The sequence below is a fragment of the Pollicipes pollicipes genome, unplaced genomic scaffold (genome assembly GCF_011947565.3).
Source record: "Pollicipes pollicipes isolate AB1234 unplaced genomic scaffold, Ppol_2.1 Scaffold_6686;HRSCAF=7923_pilon_pilon_pilon, whole genome shotgun sequence".
NCBI lineage: Eukaryota > Metazoa > Arthropoda > Thecostraca > Pollicipedomorpha > Pollicipedidae > Pollicipes > Pollicipes pollicipes.
In genome coordinates this window covers 19,004,282-19,030,459 of record NW_023596921.1, presented here as the reverse complement: position 1 = coordinate 19,030,459, position 26,178 = coordinate 19,004,282, and the positions used below count along the sequence as shown (strand labels likewise).

The window sequence follows — 26,178 nt, the reverse complement described above, 5'->3', positions numbered from 1 at the left end:
CATAATGAGAGACGACACGTGAGCAATAGATGTGGCACATTCTGCCATTGGAACACCTTCTCCCAACGCACGTCACCATGCTTGAGCCGCTTGAAGTACCATGACCGTCACATGATCATAACAGCCTGCGACTGCAGTCATATGACCGGCTAACAAAGCCAACAGGGGTGGGGCGCAAGTCTACCTTTTCCACACATGGGACCGACCTTGTCCTTGAACTGCCAGGCCACGGTCGGTGGAGGCTCGCCGATGATGTCCACGTCCAGCAGCACCTGCTGGTTCACCTTCACCACGATCGGCTGCAGGTTGTCTCGCACGATGCGCGGCTTCACTGGAAGACGAGTAGTGCCCAAACACTTAGTCGTAATCCCTCGGACATCAGAGGAGCCCGAGCGCCAGCAGTCCACAGCACATCGGAGCCGATCACTGCTTTCTTTAACATGAAGTAAGACTGGCAGATGTTGCAGAACTCGCACGAGAATCTGCCTATAAGGCCTGGCTGAAATACCCTAGATGCAAATCAAATTTAGCTCCCGCTGGGTGACTTTAGACTAAAAAACAGTGCGCAACATAGACATTGCTTGAAAGTCTTGAACCAGAACAACTCTCACCAAACGACATGGTCCACTTCGCGCGCTCAGAACCATCGATTAGTTTCGAGCCATGAGTTGTCCCAGCTTCGCCACCCCCCTTCCCACATAGCAGCTCACAGTACCTAGATACTGCCTACGAAGCACTCACGATATCTGGCCTTGGCCAGGTGCGGGGTGGTGGCCTCGCTCGGCTCGCCCTGGCCGGCCTTGTTGACGGCGCGCACCCGGAACTCGTACTTCTTGCCGGGCGTCAGGCCCTGGATCTTGCCCTTGCAGCCGGGCCCGACCTCGGCCGCCTTCACGAAGTCGGTGTCGTCCTCCGGCTTCATCTCCAGCACGTAGCCGGTGACGGGAGCGCCGTTGTCGCGCAGCGGCGGCTCCCACTTGAGCTCCACCATGTTCTCGTCCCAGTCGACAATGTCGGGCATGGACGGCGCGCCCGGCGGGTCTGCGACCGGGAGGGAGCGATAGCGGCGGTGTCGACACTTCTGGCCAAGAATGCGAGGCAGCGCATCCCTGCATGTTGCAGTTGGGTGAAGTACACAGAGGGCGATAAAGAACCTGTGCCCATTCCAGGTGGGCCTGGGACTGAGCACATCAAACATCGCGTCCATTTTGCCAGACATGAGTCTTGAACAATTAGCCTATCCACAGATTTGGAACAAAACAGTAACTTACTTAAGTAACTTAAAGAAACATTAACGAGACCGTTAATGTTTCTTTTCCCACCCAGTTTACATGGGGGGTTTCAGGCTCGGAATCTGTAATATCATCACATACAATTTTGGAGTCTGCTCAGCGCTCTGGACCTGCCACTCGAGGTCTGCGACTCCAGTTCAACACGTCACTTGTCCAGCTTTTATTTTTGCTGAGGATTGAGGATTTGATTGCCGCAGGATTGTTCTTTTTGTGGCATATTTGTTACGTCGCGGCAATCTCGCACAAGGGTGACAGGTAGCCTACTTATATAAGGCCTCAAGGGCGGGGCTCTGAAATGCAGCCAAGAAGCCCTGAACTGAAGCCCACCATCGCCCACATGTATTTTCGAAGCAGACGAAGTGCAATGCCCCGCCCGCCTGGTGTAAGCCGCAACCACAGCACAGAGCTCCAACTCTCTCCTCAGTTCAGCGCCACGTACCGTACGGGTCCTTGGCCAGGATCGACTGGTCGGTCTCCAGCGGCTCTGACTCGCCCTCGTCGTTGACGGCCTTGACGCGGAACTCGTAGCGCTTGCCCGGCTCGAGACCCTTGATCTCGGCCTCGGTCGTGTCGCCGTCGGCGCGCCCCGCCGGCTGCCAGCGGCCCGTGGTCGTGTCCATCTTCTCCACCACGTAGTGGCTGATCGGCAGGCCGCCGTCGTCCTTGGGCTTCTTCCACTTGAGCTTGCAGTGGTCCTTGTGCACGTCCGTGACCTCCAGGGGCCCCTCGGGCCGGCCCGGCTTGTCTGCGGGAGAGACGAGACTATGGTCAAACGCAGGAATAAACTGGGTTGGTGATAGGCAAGTATTCCATTCGGCGGGAATTGACCACTTCGGCTACAATCATACACCTGTAATGCGGTTACCATCGTACAGATGCAATGAAAATGCTATCAACCTTGTAACACCTCTAGCATGTCATCAAATCTGAAACGGAAAGACACGTCAGCCACGCCCCTCGCCCCTCCCCAGCTGCTCACCGAGTATGGTAACTTCGATGTCCACTTCATCCGAGCCCGAGTCGTTGACAGCGCGGATTGTGTACTTTCCACTCTGCTTGCGGGAGGTGTCGCTGATCTGGAGACGCGTGTTGTAGTCCTCATTCTCGAGCCGGTAGTGCGCCTCGGTGGTGACCTCCTTGCCGGCGAAGGACCAGGTGGTGGTGGGCGCCGGTTCGCCGCGCACGTCAACGTCGAAACGCACGATCTGGCCGGCGCGAACCGTCACCGGCTTGCACTTGTCGCGGTTGATCCACGGTTTCACTGCACAGACAGGCGGCACGTGTCAGCGGTGTGTAAAGATGTCAGATTAGATGACGTCATCGTTTAGTCCGAGGCGCCAGTTTTTACGTCGGTCATAAAAGTCCATCATCAGTAATTGTCTATTATAATTCTGATCGGCGCACGGGTCGAGGAAATGCTCCTGTTGGCCACACCGAAGAATGTTTTCCACTCAAAGGACCATCATTCACGTTAGAGATGACATCTCACTGTCATCTCCAAGCTGATCGCATATTTCTCAGTTAATTCCGCCTGCCAACGACTCACGGAAGCGGGCCTTGGCCGTGTACTGTCCCGTGGAGTCGCTCGGCTCTCCTGTCCCGCCCCCCTCCCGTCTCTCCCGCCACTGACTCACGGAAGCGGGCCTTGACCGTGTACTGTTTCGTGGAGTCGCTCGGCTCTCCTGTCCCGCCCCCTCCCGTCCCTCCCACCACTGACCCACGGAAGCGGGCCTTGGCCTTGTACTGTTTCGTGGAGTCGCTCGGCTCTCCTGTCCCGCCCTCCTCCCGTCTCTCCCACCACTGACTCACGGAAGCGGGCCTTGGCCGTGTACTGTTTCGTGGAGTCGCTCGGCTCTCCTGTCCCGTCCCCTCCCGTCTCTCCCACCACTGACTCACGGAAGCGGGCCTTGGCCGTGTACTGTTTCGTGGAGTCGCTCGGCTCTCCTGTCCCGCCCCCTCCCGTCTCTCCCACCACTGACTCACGGAAGCGGGCCTTGGCCGTGTGCTGTTTCGTGGAGTCGCTCGGCTCTCCTGTCCCGTCCCCTCCCGTCTCTCCCACCACTGACTCACGGAAGCGGGCCTTGGCCGTGTGCTGTTTCGTGGAGTCGCTCGGCTCTCCTGTCCCGTCCCCTCCCGTCTCTCCCACCACTGACTCACGGAAGCGGGCCTTGGCCGTGTGCTGTTTCGTGGAGTCGCTCGGCTCTCCTGTCCCGCCCCCTCCCGTCTCTCCCACCACTGACTCACGGAAGCGGGCCTTGGCCTCGTGCTGTCCCGTGGAGTCGCTCGGCTCTCCTGTCCCGCCCCCTCCCGTCTCTCCCACCACTGACTCACGGAAGCGGGCCTTGGCCGTGTACTGTTTCGTGGAGTCGCTCGGCTCTCCTGTCCCGCCCCCTCCCGTCCCTCCCACCACTGACTCACGGAAGCGGGCCTTGGCCTCGTGCTGTCCCGTGGAGTCGCTCGGCTCTCCTGTCCCGCCCCCTCCCGTCTCTCCCACCACTGACTCACGGAAGCGGGCCTTGGCCGTGTACTGTCTCGTGGAGCCGCTCGGTTCTCCTGTCCCGCCCCCTCCCGTCTCTCCCACCACTGACTCACGGAAGCGGGCCTTGGCCTTGTGCTGTCTCGTGGAGCCGCTCGGTTCTCCTGTCCCGCCCCCTCCCGTCTCTCCCACCACTGACTCACGGAAGCGGGCCTTGGCCGTGTGCTGTCCGGTGGAGTCGCTCGGCTCTCCGGGGCCGGCCTTGTTGACGGCGCGCACCCGGAACTGGTACACCTTGCCCTCAGTCAGGCCCGGCACGCGTGCCTCCGGAGACGAGCCCTGCGGCCCCCAGGGCGGTGACGTCAGCACCGCACGGAAAAGTGACGTCATTGCAGGGCCGCCACGTCGTGATGCTCAAATGTCGGGAAACACTTAAAAAACTTGTGCGGTGGATTGAACGACTGCGTTGACAATAGGTAAAATTAAACACGAAGGAGGTGCCAGTGAGTGAAAGAGCGACAAACATATCAATGAAGAGCGCGAAACATACTGCACATACCTTTGTCTCCAGACACGGCTCCCAAGAGCTGCCGAAGCGCTCCTTCTTCTCAATGATGTAGCCAGTAATGGGAGCTCCACCGTCGTTCTTGGGCGGAGTCCACTTGAGGTCCACACGGTCCACATCCCAGTCCACAATCTCAGGAGTCGATGGCTTGCCCGGGATGTCTACAAATGTACGGCAAAAATGTTTTGTACGGCGTGTTATGTAATGTGCGGCAAACTGTTGTTATATCACACATAAAATGACGCCGCGCACATCACATTCACGCTTGCAAAGCCAGCGACATCTGTCAATGTCATACACATCAACACGGCAAGATACATGCTATGCATATCATAGTGTACCTGGCATGCATGCCATATAACACATCAATGCCAAAACACATAGCAATAGTGCAACGAATAAGGACGAAACGATACAAAATTTGGAAGCATCAGTGACACGAGAGTGAAGTCGGTTGCAGAAAAAAAAAAACAAAAAGGCTCACCGCCGATCACTGAGGATGTATGACGCAGCGATGCAGCATTAAAAACAGGTTTCTTTCGCAACGAGAGCCGCGGTATACATTGATAACGCGGTGACTGCGATTAAACGAATTGATGCTGCACTCAGCGCAGGTACACAGCACGGGCTTTATATTCCCCATACGGCGCGCACACTACCACATTACATCGATTGCATACCTAAATGTGGTCCCCACCCACGTCTTCATTATCTCATACGGCCCGCACGGACGGCTGGCATCCCGGCCGCCCACTCTTCACTGACCGTATGGGTTCTTGGCTAGTGTTGCGTGCTCCGTATCAAGCGGCTCCGAGTCGCCCTCGTCGTTGATGGCCTTGACACGGAACTGGTACTGCTTGCCCTCCACCAGGCCGCCAATGTCGGCCGTGGTGTCGTTAGGACCCACGCGCTCCACTGGAACCCAGCGTCCTGCCCGGCCAGGCCAGGTCAGATCAGATCAGGTCAGGTCAGGTCAGGTCAGGTCAGGTCAGGTCAGGTCAGGTCAGGTCAGGTCAGAATCAGCATATCCCAGGACGTATAAGCGTCTGATTCTAACACATCGCTTACTGTTAACTATCCAACCATTAAAATACTGTTGTTCCCTGTTACCCCCGTTACCCCTGTTGTTCCCTAATACTGTTTCCCCTGTTGTTCTGATGGCAAAACCGCGCTGATAACACTCGCACCATAGTCTGACATCGTCGTGCCCCACTCTCTGCCGGCGGTCCGTACCGGTGGCAGTGTCCAGCTTCTCGATGGCGTAGCCCTGGATGGGCAGTCCGCCGTCGTCCTCCGGCTTGTCCCACTTGAGCTTGCAGCCCTTGGCGGTGACGTCAGACACCTTGAGCGGTCCCTTCGGACGCGACGGCGCCGCTGCCAGATGTCAGGTCAGGTCAGAGGTCAGACCGCACGGCTGTGCGCCTGCGCGACGGCTGTGTGCCTTCGAATATTGAAACAGTCGCGTTGTTATCACAGCACAAGATGTTGAGCACGCGTGCGCGACGACGCGCCCCTGTATAGCACGTGACCACAGTCCGTGATCTTCGCGAGTTTAACCAGCACCCACAGTGAGCGCTCTCAGATTTCGAACAAATCCCGGATACAGCGCCTCTCACTGCTTGTTTGCGGCAAAAGCCTTCCATTTCCAGAAGGCACTGGGTCTGACCTACGGCTGGCGGAACAGTGATGTATCCACCAGTTCTACGTAGATGTGAAATCATTGACAGCCACACTTACACAGAACAACCACTTCCACTTCAGCCTCATCTTTGCCGTGAACGTTTTCCGCCACAATTTTGTAGATGCCCGTGTTCTTGCGAACGCTGTCTTTGATTGTGAACTTGCTGTTGTAGTCCACGTTCACGACTGTTATGTTGTGCTCCTTGACCTACGGATGACACATTTCATGAAAAAGATAAAACAGCAATACTTCGGGATCGTTTTGTAATTCAGCCAGGAATATTTTAACAGCTACTGTAATGCACACACAATTTCACGGACTTATCAAGATCATGGCAGCACATTTCGGAGGCCTGCACCATAACCATGCTTAACTGTTCAATCCGGAGAATAGTACAACTTTCCGTCCTTCAGGCAGAATTTGAGCAAGGATGAGCAAAGGCGTAATGCAACAAACGAGGCAATTACCTCCTCGTCCTTGAGGAGCCACTTGACCGTTGGTGCCGGCTCGCCCTGGATGTTGACGTCGAAGAACACCTGTTTGGTGGCTCGAACCTTGGTCATCTTCAGGTTGGTCCGGTCGATTCTCGGTCCCACTGATGAACGGAAACCGTGAGGTCAGCGTAGATCGGCGTTCCAGTCAAGGCTTAATGTTTGAAGCCATATTAATGGCGCATGCACCGCGCAAGCTGTACAGCATCAGGCGCAGAAAAATGCGTGTCACGCCGCCACTTTTGTTGCGTCATAAGAAGGAACGGGGAGAATAAAACTGAACACTCTACACACAATGCACGATATGCTATGAACGATAAGGTATCATCCCGAAAAGGAGTGCTATCAGCTTTTAAAACAAAATCAATGAATTCACCCCTTTAGAGCAGCCAAGGCTTCACACCACATGTCCATCACCTACATTTCCGGTGTTTGCACATATGCCAGTTGGTGGGTTCGGAGGCTTCGCTGGGGCCGGCCTTGTTGACTGCCTTGACGCGGAACTGGTACTCCTCCCGCTCCACTAAGTCCTCCACCTTGGTCGTCAGCTCGTCACCCGGGACCTGCAGCACGTGCAAAGTCAGCGAAGGCGTGGCGCATGCAGTCTAGCTTTGCACTAACCTGGCGCACTTGCGCAGCATGGTGCTCATGAATGCGAATGGGTGATTGGCAGGATATCAAGAACGGGAAGCAGTCACTTGCGATTAAAGTTTACTGATGTCTTCATCAAAAGCAAATAAATTGGATTTGATCTGATCGCAACATGGACCACAAAATCTAATATAAAATATTCAATTATCAGATAAACTAAAGCTCTTGACAGTGAATTTGTGTAAGCAAAGGAAAACAGATACGCACTCCACACACGCACGTGGGCGATCCAGAAATGAAACACCCTCTTACCTCGCCAACTTTTTCCCAGTCGTTAGACTTCTTGCTCTTCTTCTCGATGATGTACTTCTCGATGGGGGCGCCATTGTCACTCTTGGGCGCCGCCCACTTCAGGTCCACCGACTTGTTGTCGTAGTCGGTTATCTCGGGCTTGCCCGGGGCGTCAGGCGCATCTACGGGCGATGTCAGTCGAACACATGCATTGGAAGATTGCCACGCGGCATACGGTATCAAGAACATATCAACGAAGCTGGTCGTGAAGACACGCTGATCTAGTTACGCTTCGTTCATAAACATCACAAAGACTTGAGAGTACACGAAGATTTACATACGTGCAACATTGTTCAGTGTGGTACCTACCGTACGGGTTTTTGGCCTTAATGGCCTTCTCCGTTTCCAGTGGCTCTGATTCGCCCTCGTCGTTGACGGCCGTGACCCGGAACTTGTAGTCCTGACCCGGGGTCAGGTCACTGACGTGGAACTGTGGCTTGGCCTTGTCTCCGGGGCACCTGCCGCAGCGCACCCAGCGTCCTGCCCGGCAGACGGAGGCTCAACGTGGTGACGGGCGCAGAAGCAGTGCGGTTTAGGAGTAAAACACGGATAGCAACTTGCTAGCGGCGACAGTTATCTAGCCGCAGGTTGTCACCGGTTTGCCAGGCGGCACCCACTATTTTGCGAATGACAAATATCTTGCACCAGTCAGGTACTCTTCGTGGCTTTTGATGACGTAGTGATTAGCTGGCCACAATAACCCGGCCAAAAGTCGTGACTCTATCATTAGATATCGCGTACAACTTCTGCAGATAAGGAATGAATGCGTCTGAGTTTAATGAGGATGCCGGTGGCAGTAAAATCTGAATAATATGTTTTCACGAATATCAATTTATTTGCCTCTTGAACACTTGTCAGCGCTTAAAAATTGTCGGTGCATTCAAAACGACATGGACAGCAAATTCAAGCTAATGCCGGAGCAACACGTCAGACAAAACAGCGACTGACCGGTGTCCATGTCCATCTTCTCGATGACGTACTCCTTGATGGGCATCCCACCGTCGTCGTCCGGCTTCTCCCACTTCAAGATAGCGCCCTTGTCATAAACGTCCTCCACCAGAAGAGGCCCATTAGGCCGGCTCGGCTTGCCTGAGACAGACGAGAGGTACTTCACAGTCCGAACCGGCCTTTTCGGGTAGAAGGGGTGTCGCCGTCTTACTTACCTAAAGTTGCGACTCCTTAACATAAATCATTTGTTGTGTATCGTCCGAGCTAAAAGCCATGTTTCTTTCATTCGGTTGTCAATTAAGTAAAGTCAAGTAAACAACTAAATGAAATATGCCACTGCATCCGCTAAAAAAACTTCAGAGAAATCTACCACCCATGCACGTCTCCCCTCCAGCCACTAAAAAACTATGGTGTGAACCACAGTTTCTTGGGCTGCCAAATTCCATTCACAAGTCTTCCCGTTTGGCTGGATTGACAGCCCAAACACAAAACCCCAGCCTGGCGTAGCGGTATCTGCAGCACGTACCGAGCACGACCAGCTCGCACTGGGCCTCGTCCTTGCCGTTCTTGTTGACGGCTCGCAGAGTGTAGATGCCGGAGTCCTTGCGGGTGGCCTTCTCGATGCTGAAGTCGGTGTGGTAATCCACACTCTCCACCTGCGTGTGCCGCGAGTCGAAGGTTAGGCCCCGACTGGTATCAGCCGTCCGATTACGCGCCGTGGGGGACCGTACCGCTAGTCGAAGGTTAGGCCCGACTGGTATCGGCCGTCTGATTACGCGCCGTGGGGACCATGCCGCGAGTCGAAGGTTAGGCCCGACTGGTATCGGCCGTCCGATTACGCGCCGTGGGGGACCATGCCGCGAGTCGAAGGTTAGGCTCCGACTGGTATCGGCCGTCCGATTACGCGCCGTGGGAGACTATGCCGGCTGCCCATTACGCTGGACGTGGCACAGGATAACGTCTTAAGCCATGGCATATATCAGCATGTCACCAACGCATGTTACCTAATATTGTATCATGCGACCTACCATTCATATGGAGCACAATTTAAAGTTGCTATGAAATCGAATGGGATTGCTGCACACTGAAGACACGGAAGGAATCAAAAGTCGTTCTGAAGGACTTGCGCGAGCAAGAGTCTTGCCATCAGTCTCATTTCGATCGCGACGAAGACACCATCCCTTCAGCAGCCCTGACTTCCCCGTCCCACGCCGCCCAGCACGCTGCGGCCCGGCCCAGCAGCGGACAGCCCCGCCCGACTCCAGCTGACCTTGATGCTCTCGGAGTTCTGCAGAGGCACGTTGTCGCGCCAGGACCAGGTCAGCTCAGGCGGCGGCTCGCCGCGCACGTCCACAGAGAACTTGTGAGAGCGGCCCACCTTGATCGTCACCATGACCATGTTGGTGCGGTCGATGTAGGGCTTCACTGCAGACGACAGGATGACAGCGGATAAACACTATGCAGGGAGCGAGGGGATGATTGCAGTAACAGTCCAGCTGGTTATGAAGTTACCAGCGTGCGATGACACGATGAAGGCTGTCTTACCCCGACCTTGAGTTAACGCTGGCGAGACCAAGTAAAGTGGAATGCCAACCGGGATTTCGAAGTGACTTTCAGTGCTGTTAATCGCGATGCAATCTACACAGCACGAGACGTTCATTAAATGCGATATTGCTATCAGCATCGGGTCCATGGAAAATACCTGACCTCGGGAAGGTCAAAGTGGAACAAAAAATAGCGCTGCAGATTAAAATAGCACTCCTGGCACCACTGCCCGAGATCTTACGACTCTCATTACGACACAGTCGGACTGAAGCCATGCCCGGACTCACGATTCCTGTGCTTGCAGATGTGGTTGCCAGTCGGCTCCGACGGCATCGACTTTCCAGCCTTGTTGACGGCACGCACGCGGAACTGGTACGTCATGTTCTCTTTCAGACCGTCCACCTGCGTCTCGCACGAATCATCCTGAGTCGTCTTCACCTGGGGAGCGGAGTAAAGTCATCAGTGTTGCGCCTTATATATACGTATATATATATATATATATATATATATATATATATATATATATATATATATAAACTTGGATCAGAGCACAGGCTAAACAGGGGCCTCTTGTGTGAGTCCCCGTTATCTTTAACATGTCGCAATGCTCGGCACGTTCCGACTCGCCCTCTGAACTCATCAGGCCTTGAGCGGCCACTGCTAGTGGCCGCCCGCCATCCCAGTCAGGGGTAAACAGTGAGCATCGAACCACTCAAATCCGCACACTCCGCCACGGGTGGGAAAGAAGGTAGACCTTTAACCGATTGAGCTACGGCGCCGGATAATATGCACTGCATGTTTGAAGAAAAGGCCGTAAACCGCGGCATCTTTCATAACTGATAGCGGTAGCTCAGTCCGTCCGTCCCGATAGCTCAGCTGGTTAGAGTGTCTGTCTTCCGATCCACCCACCCGTGGAGAGGTGTCTTCCGATCCACCCACCCGTGGAGAGGTGCGTTAGTCACCTCAGGCGCTCGCTGTCTACCCCTGACAGGCATGGCGTGCAGCCGGTGGTAGCGGCCGCGTTAAAGGCCGGCTGACGTGACAGGGGGAGACGGGTCGTGCCGAGCATTGCGGCACGTTAAACTATCGCCCCCAAATCCTGTTATTGACCGGATATTGCACAACCAGATGGCAAGAGTCGGCGTTGACACAACGAGCGCTGCTTGATATGTGGTCTGGTCCCATAAATCCATCCATTTAAGAGGTAAGTTTAGTTTGAAAAACAACACTGTAGAACAACGACACCTCGTACTTAAAAGCTCTGATGATCCAAAGCTCACGAGCTGGATACGTGGAATGCATAAATGTACGGAAAGCGGGTCCCTCACACTAGTAATGAATGACCTACCTCCGTCCAGTCGGTGAACTTGTCTTTCATTTCAATGACGTAGTGAAGAATGGGCCGGCCGCCGTCGTCATCCGGCTTTGTCCACTTGAGCTTGACCATGGTGTTGTCATAATCGTCGATCTCGGGCTTTCCGGGCCGGCCAGGCTCCCCTGTCGTAACCCCGCAGGTCAACAATGTTCCCGACGTTGGACCCGCAAAGTTTGGGCACTTGTCGGCTAGGTTGGCGAAGACGCGCGTCGGAAATGATCCGGCTTCTACCAGATTTGCATGGTTATCATCGGAAAACGAGAGAACAGTGCATAGCACACATGTGATCAGGCATCCAGGACAATTAAGCGTAACAGCACCAGGAAAAATGCTAAGGAGTTAAACGCAATTTGTTTTTGAGGATGTGCTCACTGACGTCAGGAGATGATCACCCAAAGGTAGGTGCTGAAGCTTTCATAGTTCACTTGTACACATCAGGTATACAATGCATTATCGCACTCGTAAATTTATTAGGCATTATCTCATTATAACGAATTTCCCTGCGAACTTGAGGTTATGTTACAAGTCGGCCAGGAACCAACCCAGCCTGTAACTTTTCCAGTTGACAGAGAGCTTTCCTACCTTCTTTAGGTTCCTCAGAATCTTCTGTGAAAATAAGGTATGATGTTTGAACAGTATGATTAAATCACGGCATACAACACGACCCGATTGTTACAAAATGTACGGTTATAGCCAACTACGAAAAATGAAAAAAAGAACACGATGAAAAATTAAAGTAGTGGTTAGTAAACAATAAGTTAGCTTACTTCAGCTGATAGAACATAAATTTTCACTTAAAAACACTAGGACGAGAAGATTAGAATGCGAGAATAAGACAAAACCTGATGTAGCAATCGGTCTTTTCCGAACAACCGCAGTGTTCAACTTTTAACACGCGCCCGGGTGGCCGCCTAGATACCTTTTGCTCGGGTGGGGGTCAATTTGATCTATCCACCAGAGATCTCGGTAACTAAGAAAACTAGAGGCACCAAATTTACAAGGTGTATTGATCTGTACGTGAACTCACTGAGGTCAAAATTTGAGGCTGCTAGGTCATGCAATTAAGGTTAAATAAGGTCAAACAAGGTCAAATTTAAGGTTGGTCTCCAAAGTGCTCCCAGAACTTAAATAACTATTTCTGAGCAAAAGTTCGCAAGCTCATTTAAGGTCAGTAACCCTGTTTGACCTTTTGAAGGTCATGGTAACCAAAATAATACCAGACTTCTCTGAGTTTTGCATTTGAGTGAGCGACAAAGATTACGCTAGGCAGTATGTCCCTTAAAAAACATAATGTCGACCCGAGCCATCTTAGATAAATGGCTTATTCTGACCTCTGAGAAATCAATGGAAGATGTATAATGCGAATTATATCCTGCTTTCTGCTATCCTGCTATTAATAATTCGTATAAGTCATCAGAAACTATCCCACACAGCAAGCCCTAGATTAATGAAAGAGATTGGTTTCGACCTTGGTCTAACTTTCATACCTAACCTTATGTCAACGTAATTTTCTCATTCAATAATGAAGATGAAGATGGCTTCGTCAAACATTCTGTTCTTGCATGAAATTGGAGATTCCCTAGAAATTGCCTTCGCTGACACCATGACCCGACTTTGACATGTCATAGGTCAGCGACTTCACCAGGTGCATTAATTTTTTATATCTAGCAATCTGCTCTTAAATTGTCCATAGCTATGCAAAATTTGGCGCGGCTACACCATGTCGTTCGGAAATCATTCTGGAAAAACCTTCGTAGGGGTCAACTTAACCCCCACCCGAGCGCGTGTTAAAACGTTAAATTAGCACGTTTAAAAGCAATAATAACATACACAGGAAGCCTTAATGAAGAAAAGTTAGCAAGTGATGTCTTCATTATTCTCAAGGCATTTCATGGTTGATCAGTATCAACCTTCTAATCTTCTCATCTTAGCATTGGCTTAGTGCATGGCGCGTGTTAACAACAAGAAAAATACCAGATTATACAAAATTAAACAAAAATAGCACCCTCAAAAATGTCTATAAAGAGAAAAGCAAGTGTGTCACAGTGCACATAAGCATTCAGCTCACGAAGAGAACAACAGGTGTGACATAGTGCAATTAACACTCAGAGGCAAAGAGGCGGAGCATGAGAGCGCAGCTGTGTCGGTGCCGACGCCTCTCCGAGCACGGTCGGCTCACCGTACGGGTTCTTGGCCTCGACCACCTCGTCCGTCTCAAGAGGCTCAGACTCGCCCTCCTTGTTCACCGCCCGCACGCGGAACTTGTACTTCTTCTTGGGCGTCAAGCCCTCAATGCTGAACTCGGTTTTATCCGGGCCCGCCTGGTGAGAAGAACGTTGTGTGAGAAGAAGAACAAGAGGAGATGTCCTCAGAAGCCGGTCGTCACGAGGACAGCTAGAATGTTTCCATCACTCCAACAGCCATACCGATTCTGTCGGCGTTACGGTTACGAAGATTGTCCCGGACTCGTGCTAGAATCCAACTGGGCGGAGGGGATGCTGCCTCTAACTCACGGTATGCCGATTCTTACCGAATCCAGCACACTTATACAGGTTACAGGCAATTGCACATCTGACTTTCACTTTCTACCTATCGAAAAGTCGTCTCGGAATTCACTGAAAAAAATGTTACCATATTTCAAACCTGAATCGATGGGAGTTGATTCCAGCGGGTTATTTCATGCTCGTTTGCACACATCCCCTTAAAATCGCTCAATACATAGATCGAGTCAGCACTGAGCTACACCGGACTGATACACGATGGTGCGGTGCCGCCGCGCGCAGACGTGGCCCCGCGCTCGCCCCGGGCCGCCTCACCTCTCCGGCCGGCACCCAGCGACCGCTGTCCATGTCCATCTTCTCCAGCACGTAGCCCTTGAGGTCACTGCCGCCGTCGTCCTTAGGCTTCTTCCAGCGGACGGTGGTGCGCGTCTCGCGCACCTCCACCACCTCCAACGGCCCCTCCGGACGCGACGGCTTCCCTGCAGGCCGGGCGGGCGCGCGCCCGGTGGTCAGGCCACGCGGGCGACGTAGGCTGGCCCGCAGTGCACACCGCCGGGGGATACGCTGTGCCGCAACGCACTCCGGTAATGGACTTTACCGCAAAGCGTAGCAGGTGACGGAATGCCGCATCGCACCCAGTCGGTGGGTAGGCTGCTCCCATTTGTTGAATTAATTCGCGCGCGGCGCACAATGCGTGATAAATCCCACCTCTGTCGACGGCACGGCAGGAGTATACGCGAAGGCGGCCATAGCGTAGAACATTCAGCTTTTTTGCCAAGTTTTGCCAAGTTCAGCAACAGCTGAACTTGGCAAAACTGCGACGTCAGCGACGACGGAAATCTTACCGACAAGTGAGTGAAAGGAGACAACCATGTCGCAATACTTCTGTACCTTTTGTCGGGGCCTATCACCCCAATACCCTCGTTTTCCTTTGCTGCACTTCAACAAGCATGCCCCTCAAGTCCAGTGCCCACGTAACTATCCCCACCTACTGCCGTGGCTACCCTTGTAGCGTCAGCACCGGTCAGAGTGCGGTCTCACCGAGTACGACGACATCCGCCTCGCCCTCGCAGCTCCCCGAGGTGTTGGTCAGCACCAGCTTGTACTTGCCCGTGTCGGGACGCTCACACTTGCGCAACGTCAGCACCGTGTTTTTCTCGTACTTGTCAATGGACACCCTGTGAGGAAAATGAAGGTTGTCTGTCTGTGCTTGGGTTGCTCCCGCCGCTGCGCTTGGGTTCAGCAACAGCTGAACTTGGCAAAACTGCGACGTCAGCGACGATGGAAATCCTACCGACAAGTGAGTGAAAGGAGACAACCATGTCGCAATACTTCTGTACCTTTTTAGAGAGAGAGGGTTTGAAAACCATTCATGATTCATCGAGTGCTGAGGCAATCAAATTACACCGCTGCGGCTCAACCAGTCTTTGGCACCAATGGCCGGGAACACAATTGTGCACTGTGACATTGCACGACCGTCACGGCGAACATAAACGAAAATGCGACCTTCTGGCAGCTGCTGACGCGATTCATCGTGGAATGACAATCCGTCGTCAGGCATGACACAGCCGTCTTACTTGTCTCCGTCGGCCACCAGCTCCTTTCCGTCCTTGTACCACTTGACCTCCGGCTCCGGCTCGCCGCCATACCGGATGTCCAGCGTGATCACCTGATTCTTCTTGATGACAATGTTCTTGAACTCGTCCTTGTTGATGATGTACGGCTTGACTGGAATGATCCAGGCACGCTATTGCCCACGATCCGTAAGGCGCGTGGTGGACAGCGTATGACACGTACGCACTAGACCAGGACCATTCACAGGGAAATGTCTTTGCAAGGCATGCAAAGGGCATTTTGTACGTTTTTAACCGATAATTTGTCTCGACAAGGCCATAAGCGACAGTATCCGAATGCGTAGCTTGATGAGCACGAGTCCTCTGCAGCTGCGTAACGTGAGTCTCACCGAAGCGGCTCTTGGCGATGATGGGCTTGGTCGGGTCGGACGGCTCGCCCTTGCCGCCCTTGTTGACGGCCCGGACGCGGAACTCGTACGACTTGTTCTCCGACAGGCCGTCAATGGTGCCGGACGTGACGTCCTCCGGGATAAACTTGCCCTCCACCCAGTCGTTTCCGAACTTCTCCTGCGGCCGTGAGAGGGTCATCCACTGGTGGCAGCGGAGCCGCCATGGTTTCGTCGTCACGCCGGCTTTTCATCAGCAGGAGACAAATTAAGACGTCATTTACGCACGGTGGGAAATCGCAGTGCCGTCATAGTTCATGAAAAGCTGAACGGGAGACCTATTATCACATCAGACTCGAAACACCCGAAATAAAGTGTCTCTCAATGTCGCAGATCATCAGCCTTCCCACCGCCGTGTGCCATCCCACTTGTCCGACAGCCCAGACTTGCCTTATATTCGATGATGTAGCCGGTGATGGGGGCACCGCCGTCGCTCTCCGGCTTGGTCCACTTGAGGTCGGCGTGGTCCTTGTCCCAGTCCGTCAGCTCCACGTTGCCGGGCTTGCCGGGCTCGTCTGCGGCGGCCGCGGCGCGCGCGTCACATGTCCGCCGCACCAAAACGAACCGGGAAGGGAAGGGGATCGCAGCACAGAAGGACGGGGGCGGGATGGACGGGCACAGCGTGGGCAGATGGGCAGGGGCTGTGTTCACTGGTGACTAACCAGGCACCCACAAGATACCCACTGAGCAAAATATCCGCGCAAACGACATGATGAAATCAGCTGAAACCACGGCGTGTGATTATGTAAGTGAAGGCCGGACCCAAGTTACTATACGCATCACGAGTGCATTTCAGACGTCTTACGCAGACAACATGGTCGACTCAGAGCTAAACGACATAGGTGACATCATTACCAACAGCATTACGGGCGATCACGCACGCGCTGGGCTCTGGGATTGGCTAGAGCTTCTACGACCCTCTCGGTGACCTGACCTCCGTCAGCGCAGTGACCTGAGCTCCGTCAGCCAACCGTCACATTCCAACTCTCGCACAGCGTCAATCAAAAGGATCTTGCGCGCAGGATATGCGAAGGGTCTTGCGCACATAGTATGCGATGGATCTCAGATGCACGGGATGATGGGGTCGGTGATTGGAGTACAGGGTCGTAAAAATGCGTACCTTTCGCCGGCCCATCCGTTTCCGTCTTTTCCTCTGCAAGTATGCCACATGCGGGTGAGGACAGAATGCAGTCACAGTGTAGAGACAGTGGTATCACGTAGAAAACAAAATAGAAAATAAAAATAGCGTAAGCCAACAAAAATACACGTAGAAGTAAACACTGAAAGATGCGTGCGATGTTGTAGTAGCCCACAGTGCAATGTAGCGTAAAATTGATTCGACGCATTTGTGATGGCGAAGTGTAGGCATTGTTATTGTGCATCAGCAAACATGCAAGCCACGTCAAGTGCAGCAGGTAAACTTGACACGTTCCCACGTAAACAATACTCCAAAGAACGCAAAGAAAAACATCGTAAGAACATAACAAGCATGCACCAAACCCCAACCGAGAAGGTCAACTCAAATTTAGACACCTGCTAACTGACGCACTGTTTGTGGAGCGCGATTATGAGGATCAATCGGTTTCTACGCTTTGCGTACATAGTTTCACAAGTGGTTCTATACATTAAGACAAACAAATGCCCATGCAGAACAGATCGGTTAGTGCCAAGCGGCCATTGCGATATTTGGTCGGTCCAGGACATATATTTACCAAATGCTGCAAACATTAGCTCTCCAAAAGCTATTTACACGGCCCGACGGCACAAAATCTAGATATGCTGGAGGATTGCGCCTCTTGTAGAAAATATCTTTCTGGCATCAGCGAATGCTTGTTGAAAAATTTTTACCACGCAAATAGGTTTTCTGAGCAAATTCTGTGCACGCAACGTCAACTGCCCGTTACTTTTCATAAGTTATAGCGATGCAGCTGTCTTTCCGAAAACCATTAACCCCGCCCTGATTGGGGAGGGGGGCCCATGCGACACCTCTTAGGTTTTTTGAAGACACGTCTCCGGCATGTGGTGCAATCACATCAAGACTTGCAGTAGCCTATGGGACATTAATTGTACGTGTTTTGAAACAAAAAATCCTCCTAGCTGTTTTAAACTTGGAGCAGCGGCCATCTGTTTAGAAACACTGCACAGCGATCTACGGCCGGTGCGAACGGCGAGCGGCAACCAACAATGCCACGGAACGCCCGCGGCGGGCCGACATTTTGACATTAACGAAGCTGTATACCATAAACGCACGCTAAAAACGCATACAAATATAAGCCATGTATGAGGCATGATTGGGTACAAGAAACATGAACACCAATAGCAATCGCGGGATTTCGTTGAAACCAATCAGCTGATGTTTTCCGCTAAGCTTTATCTTTATTAGTTTAGAAACGCCAGTGATCGCATCGAGCCCGGCCGCTTTCAGTTTGCGTTGTGGGAAGTGGTGGAATGAGGGCAAGGGCTGAAGTCTATACCTACTTTTAAGCACCGGAGTTGGCTGATGTTGGAAAAGTTATAACCGGTTCCAATGTGGTTTTCGTCAGGCACCAAACGCGAACGTCACCGCTTATATGTCACACCACAATTAGTTTCATTGCCACCGGCACTTCACTCGCACAAAGAGGTACATAAGCGCGTGCATAAAATCCACGAAAGCGATAAGGGGAAACACCACAAAATATTGAAAACTATTGTGGAGCGCACTTGCAGAACGAAGCGGACAACACTACCTCACTCACCCCAGGGATCCTTGGCGAGAATCTCGCCCTTGGCGATGCCAGGCTCGGACTCGCCCTGCTTGTTGGCAGCCTTCACCCGGAACTTGTAGCGCTTCTTCAGGACAAGATCTTCGCACTTGTAAGTCAACACGTCGTGTGTCGTTTCACCCACGTTGTCCCAGCCTCCTGTGAGACGAGTCGAGCAGTGAGAAGACCAAGCCGCCGGTGTCAAAATGGGACTTATCGTTATGATGCTGGGCCGTTGAGTCTCAAATTAGCGAGAGGAACAAAAATACCATGCTCTTCGATTGCTTGTCGATGTTTATGCAGACACCGTATAGATGACTTAATACCGCATGTTATACTGCAGATAAGTGGCATCGAACAGTAAACACTGGCATCACTACACCATCTCGGCGTGCCACATATGTCAAGTAGCATATGGCATATGTGGCACGCCAAGAAATACGATACATAGTTAAAGACGGACACGGTGATGGTAGGCATAAATATGTTATGCTTTAGTTGTAATTGGAGTTTGGCGACGTGCTTAGCTAGCCATATGGCTATATGGCGTCACCTGTCTCTCACGCTGTCAGGAAGGGCAGACGCTACGAGGAACCGAGGGTAGATGATACGGGGAACAAAGCCTCGTGCCTGTGGTCTCCCAGACAAGCACCCAACCACCACACCATCCGTAACCCGTGGAGGAAGATGATCGATACGGATTCTGCGAAACGCAGCCGTACATCAGCCACGACCCATCTCACCTTTTTTGCTGAGGTCCTGTCTTTCAAGGATGTATCGGGTGATTTCGGAGCCTCCATCTCCCTTTGGCTTCTTCCAGCGGACGATGCACGACTTGGCGAATACGTCTGTGACTTCCACATCTTCGGGAGCCTGCGGGACGTCTGAAACATCCCCGAATGAAGGTTGGCACCTCTGCACTTGTCCCTGGTCAATGATAGACTACGGCTAGGAGTAATGTTTGTTTCGAGTTTAAAGCGCATTCGATAACAGTCACAAATGAAATGGAGCAAAGTAAGATTAAATGACCGGTTGCTCACGGCATCAGGCCCTCACATTGTAGGCACCACCAACGTCTATCTTCGTAAGCTATGCTGCAACTACCGCTGAAGGTCAGCTATGCTAAAACCAGCCTGCAATCTAAGGATAAAAGGAACTGTACCACATTTCACTACAGCCAACGGTACATCCTTTCACACACCTTGTGTATCCGTAGTTACCGATGTTCATGGTCCAAACCTTTTGCATAAAAATCGGGGCGGCGTGGCGGCTACCGAGCACCGACCGCAAAGCCACAAAAACCGCCTGACAACATGTGTAAGCTTATTCTGTAAGCTTCTGTGATTTTATTTCGTGAGGTGTAAGCTTATTCCCTTCTCGCTCACCTTCAAACGTATCTGCGGGTGTTTCATTCGGCACACGTTTTGCGTACCACAATAAGTCGGACGGAAAAATTAAACACGGTTGCGTTCTGCCACACTTCACACACCGCTGTAAAACACATCAGCCAATATAAAGAGACCAATCGCGCCAGCGTAATGCCTTCATTAACGCCCGACGGTCACCTTGCATGCCGATCTCTACTGTCAGCGAGTCCTCGCCCTGCGCGTTGGAGAGTTTGATCTCGTAATCGCCGCTCTGGTCGTGCGAAGGATGCCGGATCTTGTAAATCACCACCTTCTCCTTAATGGTGATCTCTACGTCCTTCGCGGTTAGAGCAACGCCCTTATAGCAGAGCTTTGCCACCATTTCAGACTGTTTCTTGCCGTGGACTGAAAGTGCTCTATGTCAGAAAGGGTCACGCATCTACGGGCGAGGCGTCTCTCCAAACCACGGATCCGACTACAGACATGCGGCACCTACAGGGGCTGAACGTATGACTAGCGAAACATTAACTAATAGGGGGCACTGACTGCATTCTGTGCTTGATGAGAAGAGCTTCAGCTCAGAATGTTCCACGTATTGCAAGTGCCAAAGAACGTGTGTGCAATATCGCTCGAACAACAAAAGTGTAAACCGGAGAATAATCGATGACGTATGCGTGTTGCAAATACTCACCTTTGTATGGCACCTCGAACACCAGTGGCTTCGATACCGGACCTTGGAGGAAGAGAATCAGTAGGTGAATGGTAGAATTATGATTTAAATGCAACTCCTTCAGGTGTTGCCAACTAGTGTGAGCCCGTCATTTAAGTGGGCACTTAACTGCTAAAGGAAGTGATAAGGTCACTATAAGCTTTCCCCTAAATCTTTTAACATGCGTCAGGGAGAAATGCGACCACAACATTCCAACATTCATGGACAGCAAGTGCCCCGAATTTACTGCTACGTATACGCTATGCATCCACTTCTACCAAACCTCTCCCGTCCAAACGGACACGCAGGTCGCTGACCTAGCACTGGACCCTCGAACTTGATCTTGGGCTTGCTCTCGCCCTTGTGAACGGTGAGGTGGCCGCGAGACTCCAGCCGGCCCGACTTGCAGACGTAGTCACCCTCGTCTCCCAGCTCGGCCGACTTGATGATCAGCTGGTGCTTCCCGGCGCCCAGGTTTTTTATTTCGTACCTGGCGGACATCGCACGGTGCGGGAGTCAGGGCCAGAGCGTAAGGGGGATGTGGCGAAGGTCAGACAATTCGGACCTGACAGACAGCACACGGCGCGGGAGTCAGGGCCGGAGCGTCAGGGGACGTGGCGAAGGTCAGACAATTCGGGCCTGACAGACAGCACACGATGCGGGAGTCAGGGCCAGAGCGTCAGGGGCACATGGCGAAGATCAGACAATTCGAACCTGACAAACAGCACACGGCGCGGAAATCAGGGTCCAGAACGTTAGGGACACGTGGCGAGGATCAGACAAATCGGGCCTGACAGACTTAACGCGGCGCGGGAATCAGGGTCCAGGGTGTCAAGGGGACGCGGCCGAGGTCAGACAATTCGGGCCTGGCAGACTCAAAGACGCTTAGATGAGGACGTCCGCTTATGGCAGGGGCGTTTCATTGCGTTGCACGCGGCTTGGTGCTATCAGTGCCCTAAACGTCTAATCTCGAAATCATCGTTTCGTGCCCGTTACACGCCTGTTCATAAACATACGACACGCTCTGCGTCGCACAAGCGGATCCGCAGCTCTGACCACGTCCCCCTTGCCTTAAAGCATTGCCGATCTGAAGCGTATCCTCGGCCCAAAACTAAACACACTTCACTAGCTTTTTTCCCAGCCACCTGCGCTCGTGGCGCGCCACCATGTACCCTACACCACCGTTGACCAGCTCTGCGGCGTCGCTCACCTGTCGCCCGGCTCCAGCAGCTTGTCCCCGAGGAACCACTCGCAGGGAGCTGTGTGGTCGACCATCTCCACCTCGAGCACCACGCGCTCGCGCTCCGTGCCGTCAACATCGCCCAGACCCTTGCTGAACTTGTTCAAGTCTGCCGGCCAACAGCGGGTGTGGTGACGACGCAACACGCCGGACGCAACCCACACCCGATGCGGAGGCGGATGTCCCCCGGCCAACAGCGGGCATGGTGACGACACAACACGCCGGACACAGCCCACACCCGATACGGAGGCGGGTGTCCCCCGCCCAACAGCGGGCATGGTGACGACACAACACGACCGACCCGCCCACACCCGATACACAGGGGGTGTCCCCGGGCGACACTGTCACATGCACAATGGTGGACATAGCTTACACGGTTAATGGCGAGCAGCTAATGCACGCCTTATACATGTCGATGGAAAACTAATCGCGCACTTTTGCGTTCAGCTTCACTCGTAATGCTTACATTCTACGTGAAGGCTACCAGTGGTGGTGTCAGCATTTGTTTTGGCGGTGAAGTCGCCGGCGGTGGCCATCTTGACTGACTTGAATATTAGCTGGTGCTTCTTACCCTCCGACACCACCTTGATGCTACAAAAATGTGATAGGATATTAGTTTAATAGTGCAACAGCACTGAAGAAAAGGGTGACACCACAATATGCGTACCGAACAGTCGCAATGAAACACACCAAGCTATTTTACAGGGCTAACTATTTGCAAGTGTCAACGATGCGTACAATTTAGGCATTCACTAAAGTTGGGTTCACGGCCCTTTTCACTGTTCCATTTCATCCGCCTGTTCCACCGAATGACGTACTGTTTGCCATCGGGCTTGATCTCCTCGTCTCCCTTGAACCACTTGACTTCGGCGTCCGGGTAGTCCGTCTCCACCTCCATCACCAGCTTGTCCTTCTCCGTGGCGTTCATCGCCTTCAGCTTCTTGCGGAACTTAATCGGACGCTCTGAGGGACGGAGTGGAAATCGGGCACTCGGCTCATGTTGTCATATAACCGACTATACACATTTTATCGATTCAGGCAGCATTTAATGCCACCAATGTCGCTATACCGTGGTGAAAACTGGGCCCGATGGAAGTGTCTCCTGGCGGAAACTGACCCATAACCCCATAATACCCATAATATTTGCTATCTAGAGGCGAAGAAATGGGTTCTCCACAAATGCGTTAGCATCTCCCAACGCTGGTCTGTAAATGGGCGGACCCCTGAGAGGCCTCACGACACACCTCCTGTGAACTTCCCTCAGCGTGAGTATCGCGTCTTGTGCCACCAAGATGACCAACGCAGAGGACCGATAGCCTGCTGTGGTGAGCACAGCACAGCTTATTCACAGCGGCCCCCGTCACCTCCACAGTCCTCCCTCCCCTCTGACCACCCCGCGGTGCCCTCACTCACCGACGAGTGTGACCTTGGTGTTGGTGCGGTCCTTCTGGCGGAAGAGGCGGCAGCTCCACCGCCCCCGTCACCTCCACAGCCCCCTCCCCCTCCTCTAACCACCCCGCGGTGCCCTCACTCACCGACGAGCGTAACCTTGGTGTTGGTACGGTCCTTCTGGCGGAAGAGGCGGCAGCTCCACTCTCCCACGTCCTCCTTGGTGCCGTCGCGGATCGTCAGCCGACACGTGCCCATCATGTCCTTGCCGATGGTGTAGCGCTCGCTGTCCTGTTGGAAGCGCACCGCACGTGCGTTAGGGGTCCGTGCCATATCTGTGCACAGATGTGCATTATGTTAGGCGATGGTTAACGTGATACCAGTGATTAGAGTCCAGTTCACACATTTCTAGTAGGGTAATAGTTAATGTTATGGTAAGCCATATCCGGAACTATTGCAGTCCACATAAACCGTCAAATGAACCGCCAACGAGAAAAAATACCACAGCAATGTTGACGATGTTTGCACTGATGTGTCATGATGGAGCCAGAAAAGTCGTGCGCTGAACAGTACGTACCTCAACCTGATTGTCCCCGTGGTACCAATGGACGATGGCCTTGTGTGAGTTGACTTGGCATTCAAGAGTCATATCCTCAGCTAGGAAGCCGTCCATGTGCTTCGGCAGGTTCTTGATGAACTTAAAGTTCGGGTCTGGCTCTGCAGGCACCACAGACAACAGATCACGCAGGACACATTCGCAGTGGACGACCCAACCAAGCTGGTGCCCAGTGTCGCGCATAGCGCTCGACAGCTTCCACTAGACTTACAACTTGCAACAGACTTGTCTCGCCACTAGTCTCGCTCTCACGCCCTCACAAGGTCAATCACCGCGCTCATGCTCTGACGAGGTCACTCACGCTCGACCAGGAGGAAGGCGGTGGACTGTACACCACCCAGGTCGATGGTGTATTTGCCGGAGTCCTCGACCCTCGGCTTCTCGATGATCAGCTGGTAGGTGTCGCCTTCAGACTTAAACTGGTACTTGGAGCCCGGGAAGAGCTCCTGAAATGTGCAGCAGCGGGCCGCTTCGTCAGGCATCGACCGCGCGCGGCTTTGTGGCGAATGACCGCACGCTTGGGGTCGCAGTGCTGTGAAGCCGGCGGGAAGTACGCTACGGGGCGGGTATACGCTCTGATGGAGGCATGGAATCGGTAGTAAATTATAGAAATTCCTAAGCAAAAGAACAAAATGAAACAAGACCACGGATGGCGCGTGTCGCGGTGGAAAGAGAGGGCACTCGCTCCTTCACATGACGCGAAAACATTTCAAATAGGTGCCGGTCAAAACAAGGTGGTGATGCCAAATAGCGATTATATCGACGGCACTACAGATTTCGAGCTGTGCTCATCTGCAAGATAATGAACAGAGCTCATCTGGGATAAGCTGAGGAAGAGCAAAACCAACACATGAAGTACCGTGGCGAGTACCGTTAATATAATCGTTATTCAGTATAACAACTTCGTTTAACCAGCACCTTCTGGCATACTGAGGGTCGTTAACTCAACATACGAATTTTGAACTTATAATGCCAAACAACCAGGGGATGAACGCCGTTTCTTATGTCAAGTGATGGTAATTGATGACTTATAAGGTGGCCGTTAAGTCATTGCTGATCGCCCTTAGGCGTTCACAATTAGAGCGAATTGTTTATCATTGCGTCAAGTTTTTAGTGAAGTACTACACAAAAGCAAAATCACTGCGGACTCACATCTCGCTTCAACATCCACTTGGGCTTCATCTTCGCGCGGGAGAAGACGCATTCGAACTTGGCCAGCTTGTCCTTACCCTCTTTCACCGTGATATCGACTAGCGGCTTCATAAAGGTGTCTTCTTTCTGCGCAAGCACCCCGAATCATGTTAGTCCCGCCCCAGACTGAGTCACTTTCCACACCGCTGGAGGCGCGCGGAACACGGAAGAAAGCCGACAGGTGGGAAGAGCTGAAAAGTAACGAGGTCATAGAGTGGGCGGGGTAAAATGGGCACCATTTGTTGGGCACCGTCTACGCTGCTGTCACAACGTAGAGGGACAAACAGGCATCGCCAAAAGGTGACAGAGATAGTTGACAGAAGGTGTGAGAGAATGTAGGTAAAGTTGACAGAAGCTGTGAGAACAAACAGGTAAACACAGAGAAAGTGAAGAAGAAAGACACAAGAAGAGACACTGTGCACTGCATGTACTAAACGCTATCTGTGGGTAATGTAGGGCAAAAATCTTTAGCAACAAAGTAGTAACTATTTTACACGTACTTTGGTAAGTAGGTGCAGCTGAGAGCTATGCAACAGGCAGTATGCACGTTTCTGCACATTGTTCACAAGAACTAAACATAAACCCTCACCGGGTTACAGTTAGTGACGACAGCGATGTTAGGTTAGCTCACCGAATACAATGCTCGTTATTGAAGTCGCGTGCATTCCATCGGGTTAGGGATTGGAACTCCAGGCAAGAGTCCAGCCACTCTGCGGGCGATCGTTAGAGACAACGGATGAGGGAGGCAAGGGGGGAGGTAGCAGCCGCTGGGGAACCGCCCGGGATGGCCAAGCAGCAACGGCGGCATTGTCTTTGCGAGACTCTCCGGTCTCGCGATCAGGGGTTATGCTCGAATTACTCTTGCGCTTTTGGTTTTAATGTGTTTATGCGATCAGTTTTATTTCAGTTTTGAATTTGCTACTCAGATTCCTTTCGATAAAGGCATGTAGTCGAAAAATTTAATCTACCTCTCTATTCTCCTGTTAATTCAACGAGAAATAAGTCTGTTAATACCGTCTGATCTATATACATAATGCTTCTGGCAAGCTCACTTAACAGCTCACGGAATTTAAATGTGGCTGGCTT

General features: G+C 52.6%; 1 pseudogene; it reads right to left on the bottom strand.

The window, feature by feature from the left end:
• LOC119107164 (twitchin-like) overlaps positions 1 to 26,178 on the bottom strand; it is a 151,810-nt pseudogene that overhangs the window by 57,843 nt on the left and 67,789 nt on the right.